The sequence below is a fragment of the Triticum urartu genome, chromosome 3A (genome assembly GCF_056163025.1).
Source record: "Triticum urartu cultivar PI428250 chromosome 3A, HENAU_Tu73, whole genome shotgun sequence".
NCBI classification, from domain to species: domain Eukaryota; kingdom Viridiplantae; phylum Streptophyta; class Magnoliopsida; order Poales; family Poaceae; genus Triticum; species Triticum urartu.
In genome coordinates, this window is record NC_141875.1 from 472,051,945 (window position 1) to 472,076,810 (window position 24,866).

Below are 24,866 nucleotides of genomic sequence, written 5' to 3' on the forward strand. Positions count from 1 at the left end.
AGACGGCTCCCGTCGGCGGGCCACCCCGTCGTTCTCCGTCGCCTGCCGCCAACGCCGTCACCGGCCCGGCGGGGAACGAGCAGCAAGCCTCCTCACTGCACCCCTCGGTGCGGCGAGACGGCCGCACTGCCACTCCATTGCTGACCACGGCCGGCCTGTCATCTCACACCTGTCGCGCTCCCCAAACGCGCAGGCCGCGCTGTGCATGGTGCGCGAACTCTTGCGCTACCGCCCCATCGACAACCTCTACAAGGACTGGCTCGACCGCATCGCCGAGCTTGTCAGCGCCATAGGGGGCTCCCCTATGTCGTCCCTCTCGCTGCCTCGCCCTCCGCCAGCTGGGAGCGACGTGGATCATGGAGCGCCTCCACCACCTCTGCCCCAAGACGGCGCCCTGGCACAAAGGCATGTGGCCCCCCGATGTGACCCACCGTGCCGGGCGCCTGTACGCGAAGAAGGAAGCTGCCAAGAAGTTCCTCGTCCGCAAGAAAACGCTCCTGCGCTCCCAGCGCCGCTGCGGTAAGACCATGCACCGCCTGTGATGGCGGTGCGAGGGCGTCAAGGCCAGGCTCCGCATCAGCAAAGGGTCCCGGTGGCCACCGCGGGCTGCCGCACTTTCACCCCCGAGCTGTGCAGCGTCGCATGGCCAGGCAAGTTCAAGCCAGACCTGCCTCCGCACTACGATGGCACCCCTGACCCCATGGAGTTCCTGCAGCTCTACGAGCTGAGCATCGAGGCGGCCAATGGCGACGAGAAAGTCATGGCGAACTGGTTCCCCATGGCTCTCAAGGATGGCGCACGCTCGTGGCTCCTGAACCTGCCTCCAGGCTCCATCTCTTCCTCGAACGAGATGCGCGACCACTTTGTTGCCAACTTCCAGGGCACTCGCGACCGCCCTCCGACCACGGGTGACCTGCGCCGCGTCAAGCAACAACTAGGGGAAACCCTCCAGAAGTACATCCAGCGTTTCAACAATGTTTGTCTCAAGATCCCCAAGGTGACGGACGAGGCCATCATCTCTACGTTCTCCGATGGCATCCATGACATCAAGATAAAAGAGGAGCTCACCATCCACGAGGAGCTGTGCACATCCCTGGAGCTGTTCAACCTGATGACCAAGTACGCAAGGGCTGAGGAAGGCCTCCTTTCCCTTCTCGAGCTCCCATCTGCCGACCTGGAGGAGAAGAAAGCCAAGGCCAAGGACGTGAAGCGCAAGGGAGCGGCCGTACTCGCGGCAGATCCATACACGAAGCGCGGCAGGGACCAGCCTGAGTCATCCAAGAGCAGCCGACTGTTCTGCGCCTTCCACAACATGCATAGCCACAACACCAATGATTGTCAAGAGCTCAGGGCCATTCGCGACGGACGCTTCGGTCGACGCCTCGAGCGCAACGACCGAGGCTACGGCCAAGGAGAAGGACGTGGTGGAGGACGCTGGGATGACCGGGGCCCACGCCAGGAGTGGCACGACGAGCCTCGTGAGGACCGCTGGCAGGATCAGCCTCGCGAAGGTGTCTGGAGGAATCAGCCTCGCGAGGACCGTCCTCAGGGCAATGCTGGGCTTCCTACACTGCCGCCACCACCAAGAAGGAACGATGACCACCACCAAGACGAGGGGGCTGGGGGCTTCCAGGAGCCGCGCGCTATCGCCTGCATCTTGGGCGGAGCTCAAGCCCCAGCCTCACAGCGTATCTTCAAGTAGTTTGCTCGTGAGGTGAACGTAGCCCTTCCCAAGCTCGAGGCTACACGCCCGCTCTGGTGGTCCAAGTGCGCTATTACCTTCAGCTCGGCAGACTAGCTCAAGTGCGCGGCCACCGCTGGTGCTCTCCCGATGCTTTGCTCACCCATCATCAGCAACGTGCAAGTCACCAAGACTCTCATCGACGGCGGCGCAGGGCTTAATGTTTTGTTCGTCGAGATGTTCGACAACCTTCAAGTGTCCTATGATCAGCTTCAGCCTACCAAGCCTTTCTCAGGAGTGACCGACGGCTCCACCACCCCGATAGGTCAGGCCCGCCTCCCAGTCACCTTCGGACAGCGCGACAACTATCGCACCGAGCTCATCGATTTTGATGTCGCCCACATCCGTCTGTCGTACAATGCCATCCTCGGGTATCCAGCCCTGGCTAAGTTCATGGCGGTGACCCACCACGGCTACAACGTCCTCAAGATGCCAGGAAGCGGCGGAATCATCACGGTCCCGTGCGAAGAAAGAGACGCAGTGTGCTCCCTCGAGCGTGCCTTCCAAGATGCAACAATCGACGACCCCAACAGCAAGGGCGAGTACCCTCCTGAGGCCATCCCCAAGAAGAATAAGCACCTACTCCATACTGGGCCTCAGGAGAACGGCGCCGCAAGTGGTGCCACGTCAGGATCAGCGCCCGCACATGGGGCGCCTCCCTCTGTTGCATAGGAAGGTGTGCTCGGCGCCCTCCTCGGGCAGGGCTCGGGGGCTCTCTTCTGGAGGGCCTCAGACCTTGCCAACATTACGAGGGAGGCGCTCGGGCACCATTTGGAGGCGTCCTTCATGGCACGTTTCCCTCAGGAGGACACAGGGCGAGGAGCGCCCAGCGCTCAGGAGTTCATTACCAAGACAACTTAGGAGCTTCAGGAAGCAAGAGCGATTTGCGGCGACCGCCGCCCACCAGGCACTGCTCCCCACCCAGGCAAGGGTGGTGAGCTGCGCGTATGCATCGGCATCCCAGGGCTCAACAGGGCCGTGTCTCAGGAGCTCTTCTGGCCTTCGCGTGTGGGACGCTGCGAGGGCCCACTGCACAGCTATGTTCGCATGCCATTCGGCCTGCCAAGCATGGCTGCTACCTTCCAGCGCAACCTGCAGAGCGTCATGGCGGGTCAGGAGGACATGCATCATGCAGTCCTGGCGGAGATGGCGACGGTCCTCAAGGAACGGCCGGGACCCCTGGAGCCTCCCGAGGCTCAGGGCCCCGGTGGCTCGTGAGGAGCAACCCCTTGACCGCGTACCTGCAGCTGCCCCAACACCCCTTCATCAACAGAATCAGGTGACATTTTCCAAGTTTATTTAGCTGGGAGCACCCTCAGGGCTACATCATTCTCAGGCCGCGTGGGTCCATCCCTGTGGCATGTATCCCTTCTTGTTTATGTCTTTAGCTTACCTTGTTGGGGGCGCCCCTCGGGCTGCATCATCCCCAAACCGCTCTGGCCTGACCTAGTGGCATGTATCTCCCCTGCATTTACTTGAGCCAGTTTGCTTTCCATGCTTAAATCTATCTATGGTTATCACCTTCTTAATTGTCACCTACCATGGGAGCCGCGCGCCAATCGTCTTTCTTCGGGATCCTTTGCATGAGAAGGCTAGGCACGGCGTCTGTGCTCGAGCACGTCCCTGCAGCATCGATAAATCTAACGGATGAGCTCTGTCTGGCGGGTCGGTCCCGTTCATGTCACCTCCTGGGGCCATTGGTGCTTGGCCTTCTCACGCGATAGCCTCAGGAAATCCACTCGGCGCGGGTTTTCTAACCATCTCACAGGAACACCACAGCGAACAAGAATCAAGACCAGGCGCAACCCGCCTTGAGGTAGGGCCTCGTGAGTCCCGTGCTGGCTCAGAGTTCCCGGATACACCTCCTCCAGCCCTACCGTGCAAGTCACGTGTCAGGGCGGGGTTGTACACGCCCCGGGGGCTCTCCGCAGTAGGGAGTCCCCTTCCACAAGCCGACAACGGACGGGCGATCACCGTGGTGATTTGTTCCCCTCCTCGCGCTAACCTGTAGGAACTCCCTGAGGACTACAGCAGGCGGTACCATGGACTCTCTCTTCTCCCATGCGATTCACTTGCGCGTTAAAAGGGGGGCTCCTGAGCATCGCGACTCAGGAGGTCTTACTGACTCTCCAGCCCTCACCCCCTGGCATTGACCACGGCATCATGACCTGGCATACCAGCGGTAGCTGAGCTCGCTCGAGGGCCGGGACATGAGGACGCAGAGCACTCAGGAGAGCATGGTGAAGAGGGGGAGGCTCGCACGGGCCTAACCTAGCTACCCAGCAGTGGCCGACGCCCAAGTCTGGCGCAACACGAGGAACCAGCTCCGGAACGCCAAGATAAGTCTTGTACCTGGACCGACCCAGCGCTACGGCATAAGATCCTCGCCTTTTCGCTGCCCTGCTGCGGCAACGTCGCCTCCCTTTCCCATCCTCAGGTAGCTGCTTGCACGCTAAAGGGGACCTCTTGAGCATCGTGCCTCAGGATCTCTTACTGGACCTCGGGCCGCTCACCTCCTGGCCTTGACCACGGCATCGTGACCTGGCATACCAGCGACGGCTGAAGCCTGCCTGGGGACCGGGACCTATCGGCGTAGAGCACCAAGTTGTCGCGGGGTTGGAAAGGGGAGATCTAGCCTCAGGAGGACGTGCGTTCGCAAATTTTCATAATAAGGACGATATGAACAAAGGACATTACAGACGGTTTACACGCCCCCGCGGGGTCCGTTTCGATTCCTCGCAGGGAACAAAAGGAAAGGAATCCCTAGGAGCTCTATCTACACACATCGGACGTCACCGACGCCATCATCAACAGTGGGCCACGAGAGGCTGGCGCCAACCTCATCCAGATCAGCAGCGGCCAGCCGCTGCAGCCCTGCTCCAGGCTCGGCGAGAGCTTGGGGGCACGTAGCTGTCGTCGCTCGTCTCCGGAGACTCCACGAGCTCGGGAGAGTCGCTAGACCACCAGGAGTCACCGTTGTCGCTGGAGGAGCTGCAGGCGAGGCCTGGCGCAGGCCCGACGCCCACCGCTACGCCGTCCTAGCGACCTCCTTCAGGGCAGCACTCCAAGCGGCAGCCTTCCTCGTCGAAGACCTTGAAGAACAGCGTGGAGGCGTCGTCATACTCGAAGTAGATGGCGAGGGCGTCGTTCGCACGGCAGGCTCGGGCGATCTCGCCCCTGCCTCAAGTCATGAAGATCCTCCCGGAGGCGACGGCCTCAACTTCCGCTCCAGTTGTTGGGGCGTCGTAGTCGGCGCGCTGCAGCCAAAGCTCGAGAGGGCCTCTCGGCGGCATCTCAGTGGTGAATAACTGCGGAAGGCGAATCCAAGTGCTCGGGGGCAACACCGCCCACAACACGAACTCGCGTGAAGAGTCCGCAGCATGGACCCCTAGGGCGACGGCGTGCGCCTCCGCGGCACGGCGGCCACGACCCTGGCATGAGCGGCGGTGCTCATCGCTCCTCCCTCCGGAATCATCGGCGTGAGCATACAAGGGCAACGGGTACCCAGGAGGCGGCCTTTCGTACCATGGTCGCGATACCACCGGCCTCACGACCATCTTGCGACGATGGGGCCTCCTCTTCTTCGGCGGGAGCAGCTCAGGCTCGTTGAGGAGAGCCTTGCCTTTCTCTACGGCCGAGAACCTCCGAATTGGCGCCATGACTGCACCAGCAAGGAGTGGAGCAAGGAAGGAGAAGAAGAGGGAGAGGTAGATCAATGACTCGTCAAGTTGGGAAGTTGCCGAGACAACATGGGGAAGCAGAGACGCCCATGACCAATCAACAGCCACGCATAGACCAAGGCCGCAGGCTATTGGGGCCCGCGGCGCTCCACACTTGCCCTTTGGCTTCGCCTCGAAGCCAAGCCCGAGCGAGCCTTGGGCCCGGGGGCTACTGTCGGTCTTCTGGGAATGGGGGTCCCCGGACTTGCCTGCCTGCGGCCCACGGCGTGGCTCTGCAAGCGGTCCTATATGGCCCATCTTCACCAACAAGCATTCAAGACCCTCGCGAGGGGCCAAGCCTCGCGAGGCGGACGACACAAGACCTCCTCGGGAGCGGCCTCACCAGGCCGGCTCGCGAGGGGCGGAGAGATCAAGGCAAGGCAAACCTTGCGAGGTTCCAATGACGTGAGCCATGACGATCGAGACCAGGCAGGCGCCAGCGTGCACAGTGTCCTTGTTTCCTCTTTGGTGCTAAGGAGGCAAGCGCAGGCGAAGAGTACCAAGGCGTCAAGCAAAGGTTTCCATATCGGTGCAACGAGACCAAGACCAGCAGGGCGGCAAGACAGAGGTCACCATGGAGCCCAAGGCGGCGTCACCACCACAGCCTTTGGCAGGCGAAGACTGCTTTTGTCAGGATAACTTGTACTAGCTGTCCCCTTTCAAATTGGTCGTTGTTGGCTCCCCTCCCGCTCAATATTTGGGGAGAGGACCAGGGCCTCTATAAATAGGATTAGCTACCACAGTAGGAGGCAACTAAAATAGAGGGGGCGAACAAACAGAGCCTCAGCCATCTCATCTTGGACTAGATCCAACCCATCCACACATCCACCAAGCACAAGAACACCTTGCCTCAGGAGGCTATTCTTCCCCTTGTACTGTTCATCCTCAGCCCAAGAGGCAATCCACCACACCACACTGGAGTAGGGTATTACACCACAATGGTGGCCCGAACCAGTATAAATCTTGTGTCCCTTGTGTTGCGAGTTCGTCGAGCTTGACTTAGAGATCGTGGCGAGGTTGAGGGCGTGAGTTGGTAGGGGGAGATCTTCGCGCGCACCCTAGTGTTCGAACCTTAAGGGTTTTGCCGAAACCCGAGATCCGACACTTTTTCCCCTTTTTATGGCCTCCTTTTGTTTCTTTTCTCTTCTTTTTTCTTTTCGTCCGGAGTCTCATCCCGACTTGTGGGGGAATCATAGTATCCATCATCCTTTCCTCACTTGGGACAATGCTCTAATAATGACGATCGTCACACTTTTATTTACTTACAACTCAAAAATTACAACTCGATACTAGATCAATATATGACTCTATGTGAATGCCTCCGGCGGTTTACTAGGATGTGTGCTACCTCTTGAGCTTGCGTTGGTTTTCCCCGAAGAGGAGAGGATGATGCAACAGAGTAGCGTAAGTATTTCCCTCAGTTTTTGAGAACCAAGGTATCAATCCAGTAGGAGGCCATGCTCAAGTCCCTCGTACCTGCACAAAATGATAGCTACTCGCAACCAACGCGATTAGGGGTTGCCAATCCCTTCACGGTCACTTACGAGAGTGAGATTTGATAGATAGTATTTTTGGTATAGAGATGCAAAGTGAAAAGTAAAAGGCAAAGTAAAAAAGCAAAGCAAGATTAAAGTTATGGAGATTGATATGATGAGAATAGACCCGGGGGCCATAGGTTTCACTAGTGGCTTCGCTCAAGAGCGTAAGTATTCTACGGTGGGTGAACAAATTACTGTTGAGCAATTGACATAATTGAGCATAGTTATGAGAATATCTAGGCATGATCATGTATATAGGCATCACGTCCGTGACAAGTAGACCGAAACGATTCTGCATCTACTACTATTACTCCACTCATCGACCGCTATCCAGCATGCATCTAGAGTATTAAGTTAAAAACAGAGTAACGCTTTAAGCAAGATGACATGATGTAGAGAGATAAATTCATGCAATATGAAATAAACCCCATCTTGTTATCCTCGATGGCAACGATACAATACGTGCCTTGCTGCCCCTTCTGTCACTGGGAAAGGACACCGCAAGATCAAACCCAAAGCTAAGCACTTCTCCCATGGCAAGAAAAACCAATCTAGTAGGCCAAACCAAACTGATAATTCGAAGAGACTTGCAAAGATAACCAATCATACATAAAAGAATTCAGAGAAGATTCAAATATTATTCATAGATAGACTTGATCATAAACCCACAATTCATCGGTCTCAACAAACACACCGCAAAAAAGAAGAAGATTACATCGAATAGATCTCCACGAGAGAGGGGGAGAACTTTGTACTGAGATCCAAAAAGAGAGAAGAAGCCATCTAGCTACTAACTATGGACCCGAAGGTCTGAGGTAAACTACTCACACTTCATCGGAGAGGCTATGATGATGTAGAAGCCCTCCGTGATGACGGCCCTCTCCGGCGGAGCTCCAGAACAGGCCCCAAGATGGGATCTCGTGGATACAGAAAGTTGCGGCGGTGGAATTAGGTTTTTGGCTCCATCTCTGTTCGTTTGGGGGTACATAGGTATATATATAGGAGGAAGAAGTACGTCGGTGGAGCTTCGGTGGGCCCACGAGGGTGGGGGCGCGCCCCCTACCTCGGGCCCACCTCGAAGCATCCTTGGCGTAGGGTCCAAGTCTCCTGGGTCATATTCGGTGAGAAAATCACATTCCCGAAGGTTTCATTCCGTTTGGACTCCGTTTGATATTCCGTTTCTTCGAAACACTGAAATAGGCAAAAAACAACAATTCTGGGTTGGGCCTCCGGTTAATAGGTTAGTCCCAAAAATAATATAAAAGTGGAAAATAAAGCCCAATATAGTCCAAAACTGTAGATAATATAGCATGGAGCAATCAAAAATTATAGATACGTTGGAGACGTATCAATGTGCAATGAATCAAGAGTGACATGTATGAAAGAATTATAAAGGTGGCTTTGCCACAAATACGATGTCAACTACATGATTATGCAAAGCAATATGACAATGATGTAACGTGACATAACAAATGGAATGGTGGTAAGTTGCATGGAAATATATCTCGGAATGGCTATGGAAATGCCATAATAGGTAGGTATGGTGGCTATTTTGAGGAAGGTATATGGTGGGTGTATGATACCGGCGAAAGGTGCACGGTATTAGAGAGGCTAGCAATGGTGGAAGGGTGAGAGTGCGTATAATCCATGGACTCAACATTAGTCATAAAGAACTCGCATACTTATTGAAAAAATCTATTAGTTATCGAAACGAAGTACTAGGCGCATGCTCCTAGGGGGATAGATTGGTAGGAAAATACCATCGCTCGTCCCCAACCACCACTCATAAGGAAGACAATCAATAAATAAATCATGCTCCAACTTCATCACATAACAGTTCACCATACGTGCATGCTACGGGAATCACAAACTTTAGAACAAGTATTTCTCAAATTCACAACTAATCAACTAGCATGACTCTAATACCACCATCTTCATATCTCAAACAATCATAAAGAATCAAACTTCTCATAGCATTCGATGCACTTTATATGATAGTTTTTATTATACCCAACTTGGATGTTCATCACATTAGGACTAATTTTATAGCCAAGGCAAATTATCATGTTGTTCTATAAGACTCTCAAAATAATATAAGTGAAGCATGAGATATCAATAATTTCTATAAAATAAAAACACCACCGTGCTCTTAAAAAGATATAAGTGAAGCACTAGAGCAAAATTATCTAGCTCAAAAGATATAAGTGAAGCACATAGAGTATTCTAATAAATTCTGATTCATGTGTGTGTCTCCAAAAGGTGTGTACAGCAAGGATGATTGTGGTAAATTAATAAGCAAAGACTCAAATCATACAAGACACTCTAAGCAAAACACATATCATTTGGTGAATAAAAATATAGCCTCAAGTAAAATTACCGATGGACGAAGACGAAAGAGGGATGCCTTCCGGGGCATCCCCAAGCTTAGGCTTTTGGTTGTCCTTGAATTTTACCTTGGGGTGCCATGGGAATCCCCAAGCTTAGGCTCTTGCCACTTCTTTTTCCAAAATCCATCAAATCTTTACCCAAAACTTGAAAACTTCATAACATAAAACTCAACAGAAAATCTCATGAGCTCCGTTAGTATAAGAAAACAAACCACCACTTCAAGGTACCGTATTGAACTCATTATTTATTTATATTGTTATTAAACCTACTGTATTACAACTTCTCTATGGTTCATACCCCCCGATACTAGCCATAGATTCATCAAAATAAGCAAACAACACACGAAAACCAGAATCTGTCAAAAACAGAACAGTCTGTAGTAATCTGTAGGTTTCGAATACTTCTGTAACCCCAAAAATTCTGAAATAAATTGGTGGACGTGAGTAATTTGTCTATTAATCATCTCAAAAAATAATCAACCTAATCGCACTCTCCAGTAAAAAATGGCTGCTAATCTCGTGAGCGCTAAAGTTTCTGTTTTTTACAGCAAGATCGCAAAGACTTCCCCCAAGTCTTCCCAAAGGTTCTACTTGGCACAAATACTAATTAAAAACATAAAACCACATCTAAACAGAAGCTAGATGAATTATTTATTACTAAACAGGAACAAAAACCAAGAAAATAAAATAAAATTGGGTTGCCTCCCAACAAGCGCTATCGTTTAACGCCTCTAGCTAGGCATAATAGCAAGAATAGATCTAGGTATTGTCATCTTTGGTATGCAATTCTTCAGTAGAACACTTATAACCCTTATAAGTTTCCTTGTTTTTATTAATGATCAAACTCCTAGGAAAAAATCAAGAAATTCATTTGTAGCAAAAGGTTCCTTAATGATAGTGAAAAAGTTGGGGTGAACACTTATTGCTTTGAGATCCGCATTTTCCTTACTAGAAGATTCACCTTTATTTTAGGCACATACATAAACTTGGCAACTCTAGTAGTAGGAGGATTTGGAGTATTTTTCACGAAAGAAAAGGCTGACCCTAAGTTGGTAATAATATCCTCAAGTTTATCAATTCTTGTGGAATCTTGATCTATCTTTTTGTTAAGTATGGGTTCTTTTTCTTTAAAGTTTTTCAGAGTAACTCCTACCTTAGATCCATATTGGGTGATCTGGTTGTGGATCTTTTTATCCAAATTCTCAATCAACTCTACAGTGGCAACTTTATTTTCAATAATTTCAAGCCTTTGCATCACATGTTCCAAAGTTAAAATAGTTCCATTAACCAAGAGAGGTGGTGGCCCAAACAAATCTATCATAGCATTATAAGAATCAAAAGTATGGCTATCCAAGAAATTCCCTCCGGTAATGGTATCAAGAATATATCTATTCCAAGGGGTGATGCCTACATAAAAATTGCGAAGAAGAACGGAAGTGGATTGCTTCCTAGTGGATCTATTCTGAGCATTGCAAATTATATACCAAGCATCTTTTAAATTTTCTCCCTCCCTTTGTTTAAAATTAAGAACTTCATGATCGGGAGTACTAACGATGATAGGAGGGCTAGCCATGATAGCAAAACCAATGATCTAACAAACGGACACACAAGAAGCAAGAAAGAGGGTGAACGAAAAAGAAGGCGAATAAAACGGCAAAGGTGAAGTGGGGGAGAGGAAAACGAGAGGCAAATGGCAAATAATGTAATGCGAGGGATAAGAGTTTGTGATGGGTACTTGGTATGTCTTGACTTGTGCGTAGATCTCCCCGGCAACGGCGCCAGAAATCCTTCTTGCTACCTCTTGAGCATGTGTTGGTTTTCCCTTGAAGAGGAAAGGGTGATGCAGCAAAGTAGCGTAAGTATTTCCCTCAGTTTTTGAGAATCAAGGTATCAACCCAGTAGGAGACTACACGCAAGTCCCTCGTACCTGCACAAACAAATAAGAACCTTCCAACCAACGCAATAAAGGGGTTGTCGATCCTTTCACGACCACTTGCAAAAGTGAGATCTGATAAAGATAATAAGATAAATATTTTTGGTACTTTTGTTGTATAGATTGGAAAATAAAGACTGCAAAGTGAAAAGCGGCAGAAATAGCAAGTAGATAGGAAAATAATATGATGGAAGATAGACCTGGGGGCCATAGGTTTCACTAGTGGCTTCTCTCAAGATAGCAAATTCTACGGTGGGTGAACAAATTACTGTCGAGCAATTGATAGAAAAGCGCATAGTTATGAGAATATCTAGGCATGATCATGTATATAGGCATCACGTCTGCGACAAGTAGACCGAAACGATTCTGCATCTACTACTATTACTCCACACATCGACCGCTATCCAGCATGCATCTAGAGTATTAAGTTCGTAAGAACAGAGTAACGCATTAGGCAAGATGACATGATGTAGAGGGATAAACTCAAGCAATATGATATAAACCCCATCTTTTTATCCTCGATGGCAACAATACAATATGTGCCTTGCTGCCCCTCCTGTCACTGGGAAATGACACCGCAAGATTGAACCCAAAGCTAAGCACTTCTCCCATTGCAAGAAAGATCAATCTAGTAGGCCAAACCAAACTAATAATTTGAAGAGACTTGCAAAGATATTAAATCATGCATAAACCAATTCAGAGAAGAATCAAATATTGTTCATAGATAATCTTGATCATAAACCCACAATTCATCGGATCTCGACAAACACACCGCAAAATTAATTACATCGAATAGATCTCCAAGATAATCGAGGAGAACTTTGTATTGAGATCCAAAGAGAGAGAAGAAGCCATCTAGCTAATAATTATGGCCCCGAAGGTCTGTGGTAAACTACTCACACATGATCGGAGAGGCTATGGTGTTGATGTAGAAGCCCTCCGCGATCGATTCCCCCCTCCGACGAAGCGCCGGAAAAGGCCCGAAGATGGGATCTCACGGGTACAGAAGGTTGCGGCGGTGGAAATAGGGTTTCGTGGTGCCCTCGGATGTTTTTGGGTTATATGAGTATATATAGGCGAAAGAAGTAGGTCGGTGGAGCCATGAGGGGCCCACGAGGGTGGGGGCGCGCCTACCCCCCTGGGCGCGCCCTCCTACCTCGTGGTCGCCTTGTTGCTTCCTTGACGTCCACTCCAAGTCTCCTGGATTGCATTTGTTCCAAAAATAACTCTCCCAAAGGTTTCATTCTGTTTGGTATTCCTTTTCTGCGAAACACTGAAATAGGCAAAAAAAATAGCAAATTGCACTCGGCCTTTGGTTAGTAGGTTAGTCCCAAAAATAATATAAAAGTGCATAACAAAGCCCATTAAACATCCAAAACAGATAATATAATAGCATGAAACAAACAAAAATTATAGATACGTTGGAGACGTATCAATCCCCCCCCCCCCCGATCTAGATCGGGAGGAGGCAAAGAGAGTGAGGGGGCAAAGGGGATCGGGGGTTAGGGTTTCCCCACGGGTGGGGGTTATGGAGGGGGAGTGGGCGCCAGCTGGGCTATGTGGCCTGGTGGCCCCGTTGGGCCGAACAGCCCACGGGGAGGGGGGTTTGGATTTCCCCCCTTTTGTTTTCTATTTATTTTCCTTTTACTGTTTTGTTTTATTTTAGTTTTATAAAACAGAAAAGTTGTACCTAAAATAGTATCACTAATTATACCTCTGTTACAAAAAATTTAAACCCCAAATAAAATAGTTTAACATTTTATAAATAATAAAAGGCATTTATTAAATTGGTTATGCTGTTTATTTATTTATTTTAGAGCATTTAAACATTTTATAAAAATATGGATTATCCATGGTAATTACTTATGATTTATTTGTCACCTTTTAGAACATTTTAGTTTTAATGTTTGAAAACTTTTACCATTTGATTTGATTTAGAATTTAAATTAGAACAGGATTTGAATCATTGCGAGATTTACAATAGTAAACATGGTGATATGGCATCACTAGTAGAGGGTTACTGTAGCTTAATTATCCGAGCATTACAAGGGAAGCCAGAGCAGAGGTCGGTCGGCGCCCAACATCACTAAGCAAGGGAGGGAGCCCACGACGTCCGCCACCGCGCGCGGGATAAAGCTGAAGGAAATATGCCCTAGAGGCAATAATAAAGTTGTTATTTATATTTCCTTATATCATGATAAATCTTTACTATTCATGCTAGAATTGTATTAACCGGAAACTTAGTACATGTGTGAATACATAGAGAAAACAGAGTGTCCCTAGTATGCCTCTACTTGACTAGCTTGTTAATCAAAGATGGTTAAGTTTCCTGACCATAGACATGTGTTGTCATTTGATGAACGAGATCACATCATTAGAGAATGATGTGATGGACAAGACCCATCCGTTAGCTTAGCATAAATGATCGTTTAGTTTTACTGCTATTGCTTTCATCATGACTTATACATGTTCCTCTGACTATGAGATTATGCAACTCCTGAATACCGGAGGAACACCTTGTGTGCTATAAAACGTCACAACGTAACTGAGTGATTATAAAGATGCTCTATAGGTGTCTTCGATGGTGTTTGTTGAGTTGGCATAGATCGAGATTAGGATTTGTCACTCCGATTGTCGGAGAGGTATCTCTGGGCCCTCTCGGTAATGCACATCACTATAAGCCTTGCAAGCAATGTGACTAATGAGTTAGTTGTGAGATGTTGCATTACGGAACGAGTAAAGAGACTTGCTGGTAATGAGATTGAACTAGGTATGATGATACCAACGGTCGAATCTCGGGTAAGTAACATACCGATGACAAAGGGAACAACGTATGTTGTTATGCGGTTTGACCGATAAAGATCTTCGTAGAATATGTAGGAGCCAATATGAGCATCCAGGTTCCGCTATTGGTTATTGACCAGAGATGTGTCTCGGTCATGTCTACATAGTTCTCGAACCCGCGTAGGGTCCGCACACTTAACGTTCGATGACGATTTGTATTGTGAGTTATGTGATTTGATGTACCGAAGGTTGTTCGGAGTCCCGGATGAGATCACAGACATGACAAGAGTCTCGAAATGATCAAGACGTAAAGATCGATATATTGGAAGGCTATATTCGGACATCGGAAAGGTTCCGAGTGATCCGGTTATTTTTTGGAGTACCGAAGAGTTCCGGGAATTCACCGGGGGAAGTAGTGGGCCTTAATGGGCCATACGGGAAAGGAGAGAAGGGCCTCAAGGGGTGCCCCCCCTCTCTCTCTTTCCTTCTCCCTCTCCTACTCCTTCCCTCTCTCCCCTCTTGGAAAAGGAAGGGGACTCCAACTAGGATTGGGAATCCTAGTTGGACTCCCCCTATAGGCGCGCCCCTCCTAGGTCGGCCTCCTCTTCCCCCCTCCTTTATATACGTGGGCAGGGGGCATCCGAAAGGCACTCCAAGATTTTTCTCAGCCATGTACGGTGCCCCCTCCATAGTTACACACCTCAGTCATATCGTCGTAGTGCTTAGGCGAAGCCCTGCGCCGGTAACTTCATCATCACCGTCGACACATCGTCGTGCTGACGGAACTCTCCTTCGGCCTCAACTGGATCAAGAGCCCGAGGGACATCATCGAATTGAACGTGTGCTGAACGTGGAGGTGCCGTGCGTTTGGTACTTGGATCGGTTGGATCACGAAGACGTTCGACTACATCAACCGCGTTACTAAACGCTTCCGCTTTCGGTCTACGAGGGTACGTAGACACACCCTCCCATCTCGTTGCTATGCATCTCCTAGATAGATCTTGTGTGATCGTAGGAAATTTTTGAAATACTGTGTTCCCCAACAAAAGTCGCCCCGCCGCTGCCTACACCACGCGGCCTTTGGCCGACGAGGCCACCGGCGGCGGCGAGGGAGGGGCGGGGGCGGGGCGAGGGGAGGGGAGGGGGCTGCGGCGCTAGGGTTCCCTCTCGGGGGCGCCCGCGGGAGCGCCTAGGGAGGGGAGGGGAGTCAGGTGGATCCCGAAGTTTTGATTATATATGCAATAAAAAATTTAAAAGGCCGTTGCAACGCACGAGTATTCTACTAGTGTGTGTCTATATATACATACATATATATAGGACAGCACTATTCTAATCCTGGGATTAGAATAGTTATTTGGATCACAACAGCCCTATATAGGGCCCGAAGACAGGTTCCCTAACTTCCCGGAACTGCCGGCCCGGCCCGACAAAATCCCACCTGGACCCCGATCCCGATCGAGCCCCCCCCCCTCGCTCCTCCCCTCGATCCCCGGCCTCCGTCGTGATTTGCCCGCCGAAAATCCTCCGGATCCAGCACCTCCCATCCTTCTCCAGATCCTGGCCGGCCGGATCGAGCTCTGCCCCCTCCGACTCCACCTCCTGCCTGACCGCCGGCGCGGGCGAGCGAGCGACGGCGGACGCCGGCGCGAGGGAGCCCGCGTCGCCTGGAGGCGGCGAAGCCGCCGGACTTTCTGCCACTAACATCCATGGACTTCCGGAAGCCTCCTCCTCGGTCCATTGTCACCGTCCGACGGCTTAGCAGTGCTCATGACGGCCAAGGCGCAACCTACGGCGAACAGCGCGCCCAAGGAAGCATCTCGGCGGCGGAGGCCGCATCCGTGGCACCTTCAAATCTAAGAACGGTATATGAATTTCCTCCCTAATCTTGTGGACTCCTTCAATCTTCCCTTACCTGACCTTCTTGCTTCATGCAGGTGAACTTCGTGCCCTATGAAAGACATGGATTGCCATGCGGTTCCTCTCCTAGCTCTCCAACAAATTGCTCTCAAGGTGGCCTATCAGCTGCTGGAAAAAGGTTGGCCGAACTTCTAGCCAGGGTATGGTTGAACTTCTTCCTTCTATTTGTTATTTTCTTACAGCCATGTGAAGTTCAGGTGGTGTGTGAGCATCAGTCCAGGCTACAAACAGTAGAAAATCTGCCTGCTTTTCACATTCACATGTGAAAAGCCATGTGAAGTTCAACAAGTAAGTGTGTTAGAGTTTAGGTTGGTATGTATCTGGTTCTGTGCAAAAAAATAAAAGGAAAATAGAACATGCATGTGATCTCACATGAAGGTCAGGTTGGTATGCACTAGTGGTTCAACCATTCAAACTCATGAAGGTTCAGGTTTTTTAACTGTAGACAGTATTTCCCCTTTGCAAAATAAGAAGTTCAGGTTGTGGAGAGTGCTCAGTTCAGGTAGATATAAGTAATCAAATAGTGTAAAATTAACAGGATGTGAGATTCATTCTGTGAAGGGTGCTCAGTTTAGGTACAAAAGTATTGGCAGATGCTCAGCTCAGTGCATAGTGTGATGCCTGTCCTAGGGGGAAAATATGTACATGAACACCACTTTTATATGAGAAGTTCAGGCTGTGAATAATGCTAAGTTCAGTTACAAAGGTATAGGCAGATGTAACTTGTGTGCTAATAGACATTTTTTTCTTTTATGTCAGCAAGACGAGAGACGCATGAAGAAGCTTAGAAGTTCCCAGCAACAAGTACACAATCCAAATCATGTACACGTTGCACCACCCCCTCAATGGGTCACACCTCAAACGCACCAACAGCATTACCAACCTGCTCCAGACCAAAAATGGATGACACCTGAAACACATGGAGACTTCCAAGATGCTGGGTCACAGCCCTATCCGCACAACCTTGCGCCTCCACCTAATTGGGTGACGCCGGAAATCCCCCACATATTCTTTGTATCCACCAGCAGACTCCCAAGCACGCCGATGGAGGAGGGGGTTAGCTCAAGTCCTGCGTGTAACTCTAGAGGTTATCCTAGTGTGCCTCATCAATGCCAAAGCGAAGCAACTAAACTGGATCCCAGGACAAATCCAACAGGAACACACACACGGAGGAGAGTGCTCTACACACTACCACCGTTGGATCCTGCTGCTGCTGCTACAAGTCAGAATTGTACGGGACATAAGGTAGATGGATTGCTTCACAAAACAAAAGAGAAAACCAAGACCAGGATCGCAATACCTCCACAACCACCTCAAGGAAAAATGATGCAAACAAGAGAGAGGCCATCTTCAGCCCTCCATCCTCCTCGTGATCCACTGCTGCATCCTGCTATGATTACTCCGCTGTGCCCCATCCCTGAGGGACAGCAGCAGACTCCGGTGGAGTTGTGATCATACACGCACATAAGTGAAACAAAAAATATTTATATACGCATCTTGTATTATCTGCAAATTTTCTGCTCCCTCCAGGATAACAAGTTCATAAACTGCATTTTAACGTGTCATTTGGATTATTTTTTCTTTTTCTGCAGACACCGGATCTACCGGATTATCTAATACTAAGACTAAAGATGCGATTCCAAGATGTAGAGAAAGCAAGGGAATTTTATAACAGATATGCTAGAAACGCTGGTTTTGGAATCAGGAAGACGGGGGGAAATGACAACCACAAGTATTTTGTTTGCGCATTCCAAGGGATACACACATCTTCTATTTCAGAGGCTAACAAGAAGCGAAACAAAACATCGTAGAGGACAGGCTGCAATGCAAGCATGAGGATGAAGGTGCATGAGGATAACACATGCGTGGCAGTGGACATTGAGTACAATCATAATCACCAACTCATGCAAACTGATGACATGCTGGTATTCTTGCACTCACACAAGAATTGTGACCCCACTATTTTGGAGTACGTAAAGCTCCTGCAGTACCATGATGTCAAGCACACAACAATCATGTCCATGCTATCTGAAAATGAACATGGAAGCTACTTCCTAAGCATGACCGGACGAGACCTACTAAACCAGTAAGTATTCAAACATCCACATACTGCAATGTACATAGCATCCTAGGTGACAACCCTTTGCTAGCAAAAATAACAAGTGCATGTTTGCATGTAATTTGTAGGAAAGCCATGAATGCAAGGAAAGATGATTTGGATGATGTGCTGAAACTTGTTTCATTCTTCAAAGACATGAAGGCAATCAATGATGAGTTTTTCTATGACATACAAGTAGACAAGGACAAGTCGATTAAAAACATTTTCTGGTCCAATGCAAGCTACCGAGGAGCCTATCAAGACTTTGGCGATTGCGTAACATTTGACACAACATACAAGACCAACAGATTTCATATGCCTCTGGGAGTGTTTGTTGGAACAAACCATCACTTGCAGTCAACGATATTTGCTGTTGCCCTTATCAGAGACAAAGATGCAAACTCATTCAAGTGGTTGTTCGATACATTTGTACGATGCATGAACAACAAGCACCCAACTTGCATTCTAACAGGTGAGTTCAAAAAAAACATCTTCAAGTTTCATCATCTTTTCAGTCTATGGGTCTGTATTGGGTGCATTGGTTTTATCTGAAAAATAATGTAAAGCAAGCAATTCAACCACTGTTAGCACAGAAGTCCAACTAAGAGTACAAGAAAGCAAAATTATCTGTCACATGTTTAGAAAAAAATTAGTTATGAATGTGAAGTTCAAATACAGGAATCACAGAAGTTCAAGGACAAAAGTTGTAAGAAAATATATGTAACATGTTCAGAAAAATATAGTTATTTATGTGAAGTTCAAGCACTGGTACCACAGAAGTTCAACAACACTGCTTTAAGAAAAAATTTGAGTGTGATACTACAGTCCTACTGCTACCTGTGAAGTTCAAGCACTGGTACCACAAAAGTTCAGCAACACTGTTGTAAGAAAAAATACATGTGACATTCTTAGATAGCCATACTCCTAGATGTGAAGTTCAAGTACTTGTACAACATAAGTTCACCATCAGTGCAAAAAAGAATCAAGTTTAATTTTTTTTAGTTCATGCAGACCAGTGCCCATCGATGGCGAAAGCTATACCACAATCATTTCCAAACACCGTCCACAAGCTATGCCGTTCGCACATCATGAAGAAGTACAGGGAATACCTCGCGTTGATGTACAAAAAGTATAAAACATTCAAAGAGGAGTTCACAGCTATATTAAACTGGCCACTGATGCCAACGGAGTTTGAAGATGCCTGGGCTGAACTCGTACACAAGTACAACCTGGAGAATGACCGGATGATGATGCAGTTGTGGAGTGATAGGAAGATGTGGATTTCAGCATAGTATAAGAACATTTTCTGTGCTAGAATGACTTCCACAAAACGAAGCGAGAGCATGAACCACGTGCTCAAGAAAGGGTTTGTCAAGGGGACCTGGAATATACACAAGTTTTCTAGGCGGGTAAATGCTTGCATACAAACTCGGATGCAGAAGGAGAACGAGCAAACAATGAACATGATGGTATGACAAAAAAACACCCCCATCATGTTCTGTTTCCTTCAAACATGTGCACTTTGAATTTTTAAAAATGAAACCCGTGACTCTGCTTCGACTAATATCTTACTTTTTGACATGTGCAGACCCATCCTGTGACAAAAACAACTTACGGCTACGAGGAAGACATGTCTATCAATTACACAAGAGCCGTGTACACCAAGATGAGGAATTGGACGAGAAAAGCCATGCTATTTCGCGCAAAGCGTACATCAGAGCACACTAAGTACCTTGTGTACTACCACAACAAGCCTGGCCATGATGATGAAGAAAGATTTTCCTGGTCAAAGCATGAATTCCAGGTGTAGCTGACCCAGAGAATGAAATATACGAGTGTGAATGCAAGCTCTGGACACACACAAGTGAGCGGAAAAACAAACTCATTAAATAGCTAAACTAGTAGTATCATATCAAAATATATGAAACTCATTGCTGGCTCACAAACTATGTATTCTGCATTCAACACAAAATGCAGGTATGTTCTACCTTCACATCATGCACATACTGGACTACCTGAAGCCTGACAAATTTCCAAACAAGTATATCCTCAAACGATACACAAAGACTTCAAATCACAACCAACCTTGATACAAGGGACTACAACACAACTGCATCAGATGGCAGCTCAAGACTATCGAAGCAAGACATCTTGCTGCAGCTAAATTTGATGTTTAACAAGAAAGCGATGAGATGTGACCAGCAATATGACAGAGCCTACTATGTTCTCAAGAGGCTCGTGGAAGAGCTTGATGCAATACATTCAGCAAATCAAGCAGATGTTAACGAAAGGATGGCTGAAGAGGACACTAAAATTGAAGATGACCTTCACATTATTATGCAGCTGAAATGCTCAACGCCGCCGCTGAAGCCAACCAATGCAAGCAGGGTATTGGCCAATCAATGGAGCAGCGGCAGCAAAAGACGATGAAACTGCCACTGTATTCTGAAACAAAGGGTAGGAAGAAAATTTATGCAGCAAAGAAAAGTGACAAGAGAGCTCAAATAAAGGCACCACCTGCAGGAAGAGTCGTCGTGCTCGATGAGAACGGAGTGCCACTTGGACACAGGAAATGTAGTGTGTGCAACTAGGTTGCGGGACACAACAAGCTGACCTGTCCAACACTCTTGGAAAGAAACAATGCCGAGGAGGTCGGGCAACCCAAAGCCACCCACAGAAAGCAAGCACCAGACTTTGTAGCGTATGCAAGGAGTATGAACCACATAATGCAAGAACATGCCCGAAGCGCGCAGATGCTGAAAAGACAAGAAAAAAGCCAGAGAAGAAACAGAAAGAAAAACCTAGAGCCAGCAACAAGATACTGGTGGAAGATGAAGAGGAAGACGAAGATGAAGACACCATCGAAGAAGAGGAAGACGAAGACGAAGAGGAAGAGGAAGAGGAAGAGGAAGAGGAAGAGGAAGAGTAAGAGGACGATGAAGTGGAAGAGGAAGAGAACGATGAAGAGGAAGTGGTACATGTCAAGCAAAAACCACTACCACCAAAGCCTAGGAGGAGCGCAAGGCTCATGAACAGTTAGACTAGGTTAATTAAACAAAGCAAGCTTATGTCATGTCAATGTGCATAATGTTATTCCACTTTTGAAATAGTATTTTAGGAGAAGCTTGTAGGGGAACGTAGCATAAATTCAAAATTTTCCTACGTGTCACCAAGATCTATCTATGGAGTCATCTAGCAACGAGGGAGGAGTGGATCTACATACCCTTGTAGATCGCGTGCGGAAGCGTTCAAGAGAACGGGGTTGATGGAGTCGTACTCGTCGTGATCCAAATCACCGATGATCCTAGCGCCGAACGGACGGCACCTCCGCGTTCAACACACGTACGGAGCAGCGACGTCTCCTCCTTCTTGATCCAGCAAGGGGGGAGGAGAGGTTGATGGAGATCCAGCAGCACGACGGCGTGGTGGTGGAAGTAGCGGGATTCCAACAGGGCTTCGCCAAGCGCTACGGGAGGAGGGAGATGTGTCATGGGAGGGAGAGGGAGGCGCCAGGGCTTAGGTGCGGCTGCCCTCCCTTCCCCCCACTATATATAGGGCCAAGGGAGAGGGGGAGGCGCAGCCTTGGCCCTTCCTCCAAGGAAGGGTGCGGCCAGGGAGGAGTCCATCCTCCCTAAGGCACCTAGGAGGTGCCTTCCCCCTTTAGGACTCTTTCTTTCCCTTATCTCTTGGCGCATGGGCCTCTTGGGGCTGGTGCCCTTGGCCCATATAGGCCAAGGCGCACACCCCTACAGCCCATGTGGCCCCCGGGGCAGGTGGAACCCCTTGGTGGACCCCCGGACCCCTTTCGGCACTCCCGGTACAATACCGATAATGTGCGAAACTTTTCCGGCGACCAAAACAAGACTTCCCATATATAAATCTTTACCTCCGGACCATTCCGGAACTCCTCGTGACGTCCGGGATCTCATCCGGGACTCCGAACAACTTTCGGGTTACCGCATACTAATATCTCTATAACCCTAGCGTCACCGATCCTTAAGTGTGTAGACCCTACGGGTTCGGGAACCATGCAGACATGACCGAGATAACTCTCTGGTCAATAACCAACAGCGGGATCTGGATACCCATGTTGGCTCCCACATGCTCCACGATGATCTCATCGGATGAACCACAATGTCAAGGACTTAATCAATCCCGTATACAATTCCCTTTGTCTATCGGTACGATACTTGCCCGAGATTCGATCGTCGGTATCCCGATACCTTGTTCAATCTCGTTACCGGCAAGTCTCTTTACTTGTTTCGTAACACATCATCCCGTGATCAACTCCTTGATCACATTGTGCGCATTATGATGATGTCCTACCGAGTGGGCCCAGAGATACCTCTCCGTTTACACGGAGTGACAAATCCCAGTCTCGATTCGTGCCAACCCAACAGACACTTTCGGAGATACCCGTAGTGCACCTTTATAGCCACCCAGTTACGTTGTGACATTTGGCACACCCAAAGCACTCCTACGGTATCCGGGAGTTGCACAATCTCATGGTCTAAGGAAATGATACTTGACATTAGAAAAGCTTTAGCATACGAACTACATGATCTTGTGCTATGCTTAGGATTGGGTCTTGTCCATCACATCATTCTCCTAATGATGTGATCCCGTTATCAACGACATCCAATGTCCATGGTCAGGAAACCGTAACCATCTATTGATCAACGAGCTAGTCAACTAGAGGCTTACTAGGGACATGGTGTTGTCTATGTATCCACACATGTATCTGAGTTTCCTATCAATACAATTCTAGCATGGATAATAAACGATTATCATGAACAAGGAAATATAATAATAATCAATTTATTATTGCCTCTAGGGCATATTTCCAACAAAGCTTACTTGAACTTCTATTGTTGAAGTTTCACAGAAATTATGCACTAGAAGTTCAAGTAATATTACTGCATAAGTCCTGGTATAGTATGAGAGGAGGTGCTTGTGATGTATTGCATGAAAGAGCAAGAAGTAATGAAATGAAAAATATACATTGTCAAGTTCAAGTAATATTACTACAGAAGTCCTAGTATATTATGAGAGGAAGTGCTGTGATGGTGATGTATTGCATGCAAAGTGCAAGCAAGAACAAAAATGAAAAATATAGACTATGAAGTTCAAGTAAGATTACAGTGGAAGTTCTGGTATATTATGGCAGGAGGTGCTGGTGTTGTATTCCATAAAAGAGAAACCAGCAAATAATCATATAGTTTTGAAGTTCACGTCATCTTACAGAAGAAGTTCTGGCATATAAAATCAATGTAGGAAAAAATATGCTTAAAATAAAGTTTTGCCATATGAACTAAGATTAGCAAGCCTAAGACAACGCGTCAAATGTGAAGTTCTGCTTGGATACATGCAGAAGTTCATGTACAATGCCGACAAAAGATAAAGAAATGTCAAGGAGTGTATGAGAATATTTTTGCACAAAGTTACAGCTGAAATACATCTGTTAGGGCAAAAACATGCAACACATGGATACTGAAAACGATGCAGTACATTGAAATTCACAAGCCAAATCATTTTTCACACCAAATACATTTGTCCACAATATCATAAGTAATAGTGCTGTAACTATAGATACACAAATCACTAAAACATTCTTATAACCAAATCTTTACGGAATTGTTCCAATCATTATCAAACCTAAAAATCTATACGAAATCAAATCTACAATGAAACTAATGCTTCGAATTCACGGGGCAAAGGACTGGATCTCTTTAGGGAGCTCTGCACGCATGACTTCATTCTTCTCGCTAAACATTAGAGTGTGCATGAACTTAGCCTTCCAGTCATCTGCAGCAGCCTGCAAACAAAGAAAATGAAACAATGGTTTAGTGACGGATAACTAAAACCACAGCAGGAGCATCTCAGCAAAAACACACAAGAAAAATGGAAGGATGATGAGACAAGAACAAGGACAAAACATACTTCCACATCACCAAAATCTTCAACAATCTCATCGCCATCATATGAAGAGCAGAACTTCACGGCAAAGAAACCACAATCATTATTCTTCTGCTTTGGAACATCGATAAAAGTCGGCCTCTTTGCAATAGTCACCCAGTTTGGCTGCTTGCTCGCTTTGTACGCAGCCTTGCCATACACCTCCTCGAGCAACCCAACAAATCTCTTGATCTGCCAGAAATAACAAAATAAGATGAAGTCAAAAACATGTTAACCAAAATAGTTAAGTCCAGGTACATAAAAAGCGACACTTGCATAAGATCCAGCTAAACAAATAGCAGAAGTTCAACTTCCAAATGATAGTCAGTTCAAGCAATATTACCAAAATAGAGATAGCAACATATTTTGTCAACACAAGGCATAAATAAACTTCATGTCAAACAAGAGAATATGAAAGGAGGTTCAGGCTAAGAAACACTCATGATATTTTGACAGTCTCCGTGGAAACTTGTTCACGACGTTTCCATATTAGCGTAAGTGAATCAAGGATGTCAATGCTCCCACGATATCTATTCGTCACATACACACTGTAGTGCGCCATTGTGCCAATTGGCTTGAATAGTATCAAAAAACTGCCAAGAATGAAAGGACCGGTGAACACAAACTATAAAGCATATGTATTGAAGAACCAGCATGAACAAAAACTTCTTAACAAACTCAGCAAAAGGATGCACATGAAATTAAAAAAGCAAGAGTTATGAAAACCTAACCAGCTTTGCATTAAGAAGGTCTTCTTCCTTGCGAACAAACATTGGGAGGAGACCAGCTGATTT

General features: G+C 47.6%; 1 pseudogene; it reads left to right on the top strand.

Moving 5' to 3' along the window:
* The first annotated feature begins 205 nt into the window (after positions 1-205).
* Positions 206-3,243, top strand: LOC147980141 (uncharacterized; annotated as a pseudogene).
* The last annotated feature ends 21,623 nt before the right edge of the window (positions 3,244-24,866 follow it).